Source organism: Nyctibius grandis, chromosome 2 (assembly GCF_013368605.1).
Source record: "Nyctibius grandis isolate bNycGra1 chromosome 2, bNycGra1.pri, whole genome shotgun sequence".
NCBI lineage: Eukaryota > Metazoa > Chordata > Aves > Nyctibiiformes > Nyctibiidae > Nyctibius > Nyctibius grandis.
The window spans coordinates 37,379,294-37,388,779 of NC_090659.1; the positions used below are offsets into that span (position 1 = coordinate 37,379,294).

The window sequence follows — 9,486 nt, forward strand, 5'->3', positions numbered from 1 at the left end:
GAGCCCCCTGCTGGCAGCGCGGCACCGCACCGGGAGCCGGCCACAGCGCCGCTCGGCGCTCGGCCGCCGTCCCGCCCGCCCTGCCGCCTCCGCCGCGCCGCTCCGAGCACCCCAGCCCACCCACCGCCCGCCCTGCCGCCCCCATCCCGCCGTGCAGGCACACGTGTGGCCTGTACGGGCTACACGAGGAAGTGCGGCGGGGCGGGGGAACGGTCCGCTCTCAGGGAGGGAAGGAGGCGCGCCAGCGTCTCGTCAATAGGGGCAATATGGCGGTACGGCGCATGCATGGCGGTTCCATAGTGTAGTGGTTATCACGTCTGCTTTACACGCAGAAGGTCCTGGGTTCGAGCCCCAGTGGAACCAGCGTGGTGTTTTTTTCTGTTCACCCTTAGTATCTAGTGATTGCCTTTAAAGCAATCAGTCTCGGTTTGCTTTTTTCTCCCCAAGACGGGCAACCTCATAAGTAAGTATGTAAAGAAAGAGCGGGTCCTGCCTGCGGCAGAGGAGGAGCAATATGTGGCAAGGGAAGCAGGAAAACCTGGCAAGATTCTTTCTGCAGGCCCAGTGCAATAACACATTTTTTTTAAGAGCATTAACATAATTTAGACAATGTTGCTGCAGCGCTTGCCTTTTTCCCCTAAAAATCTCCATTTCCTTCAACAACATCAACCAAAATGCAGAGGGGCCCAGCGAGGGCTGGCTCAAGCCAGCACCCTGAGGCACTGAAGCAGCTGGCGCTTTCTTTGCCCACATGGCTCTGCGGGGCAGGATGTACAGGGTTTAATCTGGTCGCTCACCGTACTGTACTCCCTGGGAGCCATTTTGTGGTGGCTGATACCCCCATGTGTGCCCCTGGTGCGGAGGGGAGGCCCAGGGCAGTGCAGAGCCTGTGGGACTCTCTGCGGCCGGGGCCTTGCTGAGCTGTGCATCGCCCAGGCAGGGGAACAGGAGGCTGGAAGCCTAATAAAAGAGTGTCACCCCTCCTTGTAAGCCTGCCTAATCTACAGGCCGTCAGGGGCCATTTTGCATCTTCCCCTGGGCCCCTTCTCAGTGGTGCAGCTTAGGCCCAGGCTGGCTGCTGAGGAAGGCGTAGACAAGGCCTCTCCCTGCCACAGGTCACCTTTGCCCAACTGCCCAGAGGAGCCTTTCCCTGCCAGTGAGGGCAAGGGATCCCCGCCTTACTGCAGTCCCTCGGCTGGGTAACCAAGGAGACCGCAGAGACCAGAGGCAGCCATGGTGGCAGTGGGGAGAAGCCACAGCCTGTGCCTCCCCCCAGGTGGGGCCAAGGGCAAGCGAGCACCCCTGTGGTGGTGGCGAAGGCTGCCATTGCCAAGGATATGTCTCACTGAGGCAGACTGGAGCACTGTTGCTTTCACCTCTGTGTTTGAGCGCTGGGGAAAGGCCAGCACTTTTCACAGCGCCCAGCTAGCAAGCACAGTTAACTCCATCCTTGTTTTCCCCTGTACTGTGTGTAACTTTTTTATTAATCAGGTGTCCTTGTCTAGCCTGCACCCAGCACTAAACAATGAATAGTTTTTCTATCACCTAATGTCCCCTCCCCAAACAAGGAAGGGAATTGGGAAAAGGAGAGAGACTTGTAGGTTAAAGTTAAACAGATTTAATGAAATAAAGAAACCAATATAAATGACAACACAAAAGAGACAAAACTATACTTATCTACAGAGCACCAGCAAGTTGCTTCAGGAACCACAATCATTGGAAAAGAAGTAGAGGCAAGGAGAGCAAAACCAACCCCACCTCTTTTCTACCAAACCCTCTCTTTTATAGTTGTCCTGGTTTGGCCCAAACCAGGCCAATTAGTCTTAGAGGAACCAAGGTCACTGCTAAATTCCTCACTGCTTATGAGTGAAGAGCCAAAGGGGGGGTCAGGAGTAACAGGAGGATCTCAAGTGTTATCTTTATTGGAGGCCGAAGTGAGCCTAACTAAAAATGAATGGAAAAAGCACCCCATTGTGACTGGCCCAGATGCTCCGTGCATCCTTGGCATAGACTACCTCAAGAGAGGGTATTTTAAGGACCCAAAAGGGTATAGATGGGCCTTTGGTATAGCAGCTGTAGAGACTGAGGACATTAAACAGCTGTTTACCTTGCCTGGCCTCTCAGAAGATCCTTCTGTTGTGGGGTTGCTGAAGGTTGAAGAACAACAGGTGCCAATTGCTACTACCACGGTGCACCGATGACAATATCGCACCAATCGAGACTCCCTGATCCCCATTCGTAAACTGATTAGACAATTAGAAAATCAAGGAGTGATTGGCAAGACTCGCTCACCCTTTAATAGTCCTATATGGCCAGTGCGAAAGTCTGATAGAGAATGGAGATTAACTGTGGACTATCGTGGCCTAAATGAAGTTACGCCACCGCTGAGTGCTGCTGTGCCAGACATGCTAGAACTTCAATACGAACTGGAGTCAAAGGCAGCCAAGTGGTACGCCACCATAGACATAGCTAATGCATTTTTCTCTATTCCTTTGGCACCAAAGTGCAGGCCACAGTTTGCTTTTACCTGGAGAGGTATCCAGTATACCTGGAATCGACTGCCCCAGGGGTGGAAACACAGTCCTACTATTTGCCATGGACTGATCCAGACTGCACTAGAAAAGGGTGGAGCTCCAGAACATTTGTAATACATTGATGACATCATTGTATGGGGTGATACAGCAGCAGAAGTTTTTGACAAAGGGGAGAAAATTATCCAAATTCTTCTGAAAGCTGGTTTTGCCATAAAAAGAGGCAAGGTCAAGGGACCTGCCCGGGAGATCCAGTTTTTAGGGATTAAATGGCAAGATGGGCATCGCCAGATCCCGATAGAGGTGATCAACAAAATAACAGCTATGTCCCCACCAACTAACAAAAAGGAAACACAAGCCTTCTTAGGCGTTGTGGGTTTCTGGAGAATGCATATTGCAGATTACAGCCAGATTGTACGCCCTCTTTATCAAGTGACCAGAAAGAAGAATGATTTTCAGTGGGGCCCTGAACAACGACAGGCTTTTGAACAGATTAAACAAGAGATTGTGCATGCAGTAGCCCTTGGACCAGTCCGTATGGGACAAGATGTTAAAAATGTGCTCTACACTGCAGCTGGGGACAATGGTCCTACCTGGAGCCTCTGGCAGAAAGTGCCGGGGGAGACTCGAGGTCGACCCCTAGGATTTTGGAGTCGAGGATACAAGGGCTCTGAGGCCAATTACACCCCAACTGAAAAAGAGATACTGGCAGCATATGAAGGAGTTAGAGCTGCTTCAGAGGTAATTGGTACTGAAGCACAACTTCTCCTGGCACCTCGATTACCAGTACTAGGCTGGATGTTCAAGAGTAAGGTTCCCACTACCCATCATGCAACTGATGCTACATGGAGTAAATGGATTGCATTAATTACGCAGAGGGCGCGAATAGGAAACCCTAATCGCCCAGGAATCTTAGAAGTGATCATGGACTGGCCAGAAGGCAAAGACTTCGGAATGCCACCAGAAAAGGACGTGACACGTGCTGAAGAAGCCCCACCATATAATGAACTACCAGAGGATGAGAAGCAGTATGCCCTGTTCACCGATGGATCCTGCCATCTTGTAGGAAAGCATCGGAAGTGGAAAGCTGCTGTATGGAGTCCCATACGACGAGTCACAGAAGCCACAGAAGGACAAGGTGAATCAAGTCAATTCGCAGAGGTAAAAGCCATCCAGCTGGCTTTAGACATTGCTGAACGAGAAAAGTGGCCAAGGCTGTATCTTTATACTGACTCATGGATGGTAGCAAATGCCTTGTGGGGGTGGTTAAAGCAGTGGAAGCGAAGCAACTGGCAGCGCAAAGGTAAACCTATTTGGGCTGCTGAATTGTGGCAAGATATTGCTGCTCGGCTAGAGAAACTAGTCGTGAAGAGCATCATGTAGATGCTCACGTACCTAAAAGTCGGGCAACTGAGGAACATCGAAACAACCAACAAGCGGATCAAGCTGCTAAAGTGTTCCAAATAGATTTGGACTGGGAACATAAAGGTGAACTATTTTTAGCTCGGTGGGCTCATGACACTTCAAGTCATCAAGGGAGAGATGCAACATACAGATGGGCTCGTGACCGAGGGGTGGACTTAACCATGGACTCTATTGCACAGGTTATCCATGATTGTGAAACATGCGCCGCAATTAAGCAAGCCAAACGGTTAAAACCTTTGTGGTATGGGGGACGGTGGTTGAAATATAAATATGGGGAGGCCTGGCAAATTGACTATATCACACTCCCTCAAACCCACCAGGGTAAACGCTATGTGCTTACCATGGTGGAGGCGACCACCGGATGGTTGGAAACATACTCTGCGCCCCATGCCACTTCCCGGAACACTATTCTGGGCCTTGAAAAGCAAATCTTGTGGCGACACGGCACGCCAGAGAGAATTGAGTCGGACAATGGGACTCATTTCAAAAACAGTCTCATAGACAACTGGGCCAAAGAGCATGGCATCAAATGGGTATATCACATCCCCTATCATGCACCAGCCTCTGGGAAAATTGAACGGTATAATGGGCTGTTAAAAACTACCCTGAGAGCAATGGGGGGTGGAACCTTTAAAAACTGGGATAAGCATCTGGCACAAGCTACCTGGTTAGTTAACACCAGGGGATCTATCAATCGAGCTGGCCCTGCTCAGTCAGACCTTCTACATACAGTAGAAGGAGATAAAGTCCCTGTGGTGCATGAAAGGAATCTATTGGGAAAAACTGTCTGGGTTCTTCCTGCAACGGGCAAAGGTAAACCCATTCGTGGGATTGCTTTTGCTCAGGGACCTGGGTGTACTTGGTGGGTGATGTTGCAAGATGGTGAAGTCCGATGTGTCCCTGAAGGTGATCTGATTCTGGGTGAGACTACTTAATTCTGAACTGTATGTTGTTGCTGCATAAGTGTCTTTCAGGTTAAGACAGTGTTGATGAGACCGGAGCTAGCTGCAAGTGGCGTCCAGTAACCTCCTCGAGACTGACATTTTGAACCTGCAACCCGTGGGCATGAACCGTGACAAAACTCATACCATCTCTCCTGCCCTGAGAGACTGCTAGCCAGATGGAAACCCACAATCCTGAACTAAATGAACTTGATGAACTTTTTGCATAAAGATGAATCATAAACTAGTGATATGTGTATATATATTTGAAAATGAAAAGGTAGTGGTGATCTGAGTATGACGTGAATGGTATGGAATAAGGGGTGGAATGTCCTGGTTTGGCCCAAACCAGGCCAATTAGTCTTAGAGGAACCAAGGTCACTGCTAAATTCCTCACTGCTTATGAGTGAAGAACCGAAGGGGGGGTCGCACCTGCAGGGAGGAGCAGACAGGGCAGGTGACCCAAGATTGACCAACGAAGTATTCCATCCCATACACGTCATTCTCACTTTCCTATTTATCACTAACCCACCGCCTCCTGGAGGTGGGGCCCAGGAGGGAGGGGCCCTCCTGTCTCCCACTGATTGGTACCAGCTTTGCCAATTTTCCAGTTAAAAGTCTGCAAGTGTGATGACAGGGGGAGCTACTGCATTTTCCCCTCTGCCCGTGCTGGGGGAGCAACTCTGCCTGAGGAGGATTTCCAAGCTCTCAATCTTGGTTTTGTATATATTTGTATATATTTGATTATTCCTATTATACTCTTTTTCATTACTATAGTTTATTAAAACTGTTTTAACTTTCCAACCAGTAAGTCTCTCTCCCTTTTCCCTTTCCCTTAGGGTGGGGGGGGAGAGGGTTAACAGAGAGCGTCTGCCACCGGGTTAATAGCTGGCCCAGCTTTAAACTGTGACAATAGTGAACTTGATGTCAATGATATAGAATACACCTGTGGGCCAGCCAGGGTCAACTGCCCTGGATTTAACTGCTAAGGGCCTTGATCACTATGGCTGGCCACAAACTGAAACCAAATCCCAGTGAAACCAGGACATCAGGAAAAAGAGCCACATCAGCATGCCTTGGAGCAGCTTAACTTTTGAATTATAACGTGTTGTTTTATTTTGCACAGAAAAGGGTAACCTCTGGGCATGGATGCTGCCATGGTGTCTGTCTGTGCGTGGGAGGCCTAATGAGTGCTAAGGCCAAGATGTCTCTGCAGAAGGAGGAGGAGGGTCCCTTAGCTCCACTGAGATGCGTTTGCTCTTGAGTCTCTATGCAGGATCACAGCAGGAGTGTGTGATTTGCCTATCTTAAAGATGAAAGAGAAAAATTGGCTTAACTTACTTTAATTGGGATCTTATTAAGAAACTTACCTTAATCATCATCATCTTAAGAAAACTATTAACCTTTGCCAGTGCTTCCTCTTACTAAAGAAACACTCTGGGGTACGGGCAAGCTGAAGTTAGAGAGATTGCAGTGCAATGCAGGGATACCTGGGCTAGGTTGTAAAAACTCTTCCGGGTAGAAAGCACCCATATATCACATAGTGAGACCTAGCAGGATAAGGTCATAACATTAAGCACTGTAACAACACTAAAGGCCTGTGTATCCTGCAGCCTGAAAGTGCAGACGTACGCAGGCTTTCCTTTGCTTAGCTTGGTTAGCAGCATGTGCACAGCCCATGGGAGGTGAAGCCAAAGTGATGTATCCTGCTTCTCAGCTAAACTGCCTTCCACAGCCGGGCTCTTTCAAGGATACAGGCTCAAAGCTGAATTAGCTATAACCAGACTTCTCCTAATGCAAGCCTTCAGTGTAGGTACTTCCCATCTAATAGGGGCGGTGATCCCATGGTGGCCACCCTGCCAACAACAGCGACAGCTGACAGCTTCCCCCAGGTGCATGCATTACAGGGAGTGGGCCTGATCCTTGTGGCAAGCACTGGGTAACTATCTGCATCATGTTTTCTTACATTTAGGAAAAAAGCTCCTTTTCAGAAAAGGACTTAAGCTCACACTTCAGACTCGTGGAAAGAATATTTTATTTCAAGAGGCAGATCTTCAGCGTGTGTAGACAATCGTAGCTCCATGCATTTCAAGGGGATCCAGCTCCTGATGGTTTGACTCAAGCTCTGAAAGCGTTGGCAGTCTTGCTCTCTCGGCATGTCAGTATCCTGCTTCTGAGAGATGCCTGTGGTTCACACGTGCATGTGTAAATGTGTATGTTTCCTAATTGTGCTAAAACCAAAGCGCGCCAGTCACACATTTGCACTGAGACATTGCACACGTGTACGTTCAGCTCCCAGACTCATGAGTCTGTGTGCGCCGCTCTGATTTAGCTGTCTGGCACTCTGGCTGTGGGAGAAACACGAAATCGCTATGTGGAATTGCGCTTCTCTCTTGCATACGAGTGCTTTTGCCTCCTGCTTCCCCTCTGAGGGCATGTGCTCGCGCATGCTGCCAGTCGACCAAGTGCCAGGGAGGACTCCGTGCCCATGTGTGTGTTTTGAGAGCTCATGGATGCACAGTTCTGCCATGCTCAGAAGCAAATTCATTTCTCATAAGGAGAAAGATACAGGCAGAAAGTGTTAAGTCTGCATAAGATGCTGGTATGGGCTCCTCAAATGGTGCTGAGCTATATCTGTATCTGTTAACAAAGCAAGGCCAAGGTACAGACTGGAGCACTGGCCTCAGGTCATCCATGCTGTTTAATTCTTAGCAAACTCATCGTAAAATTGTGGTTCTGGCCAGCTAACCTAGCTGGGGAAGGACACATGCCAGGAGAATCCCCAGGCAGGGTGTTGAACAGCCACCACTCAGCTTCATGCCCTCTGCTGCCATCCCAGGGGCTTTGCACCATTACGTACCCCCGTGTCTTCACATCGTGCCCTGGGAAACACAAGCTGTACTCTCAACTTCATGGACTAAAAGCATCCCAGTGGTGCAGGCTGGCCTTTGTGTTATTTCCCACCATCTGGGGGAAGAAAACGCTCCAAGACATTTGAGGCCATGAAAGCGTAACAAAATGTCTTAAGGCCAATGGGACACAAGCTGGACCTGGAGAAGATGCGTGGCCAAAAGAGTGAACCTGCCCAGGCAGTTCCTGCCCCTGTTTTACTCAGCAGCGTGGATGTCACCAAACTGTCCTACTTTGGGCTATTGTACCAGCTATAGTTTTGTTCCATAATCAATGCCAGGCTAATTTTTATCCTTTTTAAAATTTTATTTTTGTATTTTATAAAGGGAAATGTAGCCCTTTCTGGTGCTATATTGTGTACTGGCTTGAAGAAGTTTTCTGTCTTCTGTACCTAAAAGTATTTGTATGCTTGCTAGGAATTAACTACGTGATTCATTTAGCAATGTTGTCTGCAGTGGCAGAACAGTTTTGCTTTTTACAGTTATTAAAATGAAAGACCATCAACACCATTAGACACAGAGGGTCTGAACTGCATAGTATTTATACAGAGACTTTAATTTTAAGGCTTTTCTACTCTTCATGTGAACCAGTCTTGAGGTGTCCCTTTGGATGAAATATTCTTTGATAACAGCTGTGCTATTTCTGAACATGATCCCTGAGCTGTTACATTTCTTACACAAAATCAAGACCTATTTGAAGGGTGGAGTTGACCATAAACCAAGCTGATTTTAAACTGCTTGGGGTGATGGAGGGGGAATTTGGGTTTGCTTTTTAAAATATGGTAGGTGATTTCTCTCTGGGTGGGCAGCTCTGCCTCCCGGTGACCTGGGCCATAAGGCAAGAGGCTGAAGACCTGGTCTGGTTTTCCAAGAGATATATAGATGAAAGTATTTAGGGATTTTTAAACTGGGATTTTCAAGCCCATGGGATTTAGATACCAAGTGCTCATCAATGCAGAGAGGGAATAGATATCTGAGTGTCTTCAGCAGCTCTGGAAATCTCTGTCTCTGTGGCAGCCCATTTTAGACTGGACAGCAAAGAGAGGGGGAGAGAGAGCCTTGCTCACATACCATGTAGAGCCTGGAGCGAGATGCCACACAGCGGCAGATACCCAGAGGCTGCCCTGGTACCCTCAAGGAGGCTCACGTTTGTTCACCCCCTGGCTGGACCTTCAGGTGGGTCTTGCTGCCCCAAGAGGGGTGCTGCGTATGAGCGTGAGGTTTCTGAGAAAAAATCAGGAGCACCTCCCTGCCCTTAGGAAAATGACCCCCTTCCTGGTGCCTGGGACGAGCCGTCCTGCTTGCTCACCGAGCCTGATCGAGGCTGCACAAAGCAGCAAGCCCCCTTGGCAGGAGACTTGTCCCATCCATGTTGCACGCCCTGGTGAGGCCAGGATGCATTGGTGCTGGACGTGCGACTGCAGAGGGATGCTGTACCTGACATCCCATGTATGGGGCATTCCAAATTTGTGGGTATACAAATGCAGGTGAGGTGAATCCTGCCCAGGGGACTGTTCCCGAAAAGTCAGCATCCTTGTTTGCGCAGCAGTTTTTGAATGGATGTAGACCAGAAGACTAGAGACAGGTCTAGTTTAATTCAACAGCAGCCCACGTGATCTATGCAGCTCTTTAATCTATTCCCTGTGCATACAATCTGAGATCTTTTGAAACAAAGAAAGC

General features: G+C 48.9%; 1 non-coding gene across 1 annotated transcript; it reads left to right on the forward strand.

Moving 5' to 3' along the window:
• Positions 1 to 290: 290 nt before the first annotated feature.
• On the forward strand, positions 291 to 363 carry TRNAV-UAC (transfer RNA valine (anticodon UAC)). Its single transcript has one exon. It is a non-coding gene; the product is annotated as a tRNA-Val (tRNA).
• The last annotated feature ends 9,123 nt before the right edge of the window (positions 364 to 9,486 follow it).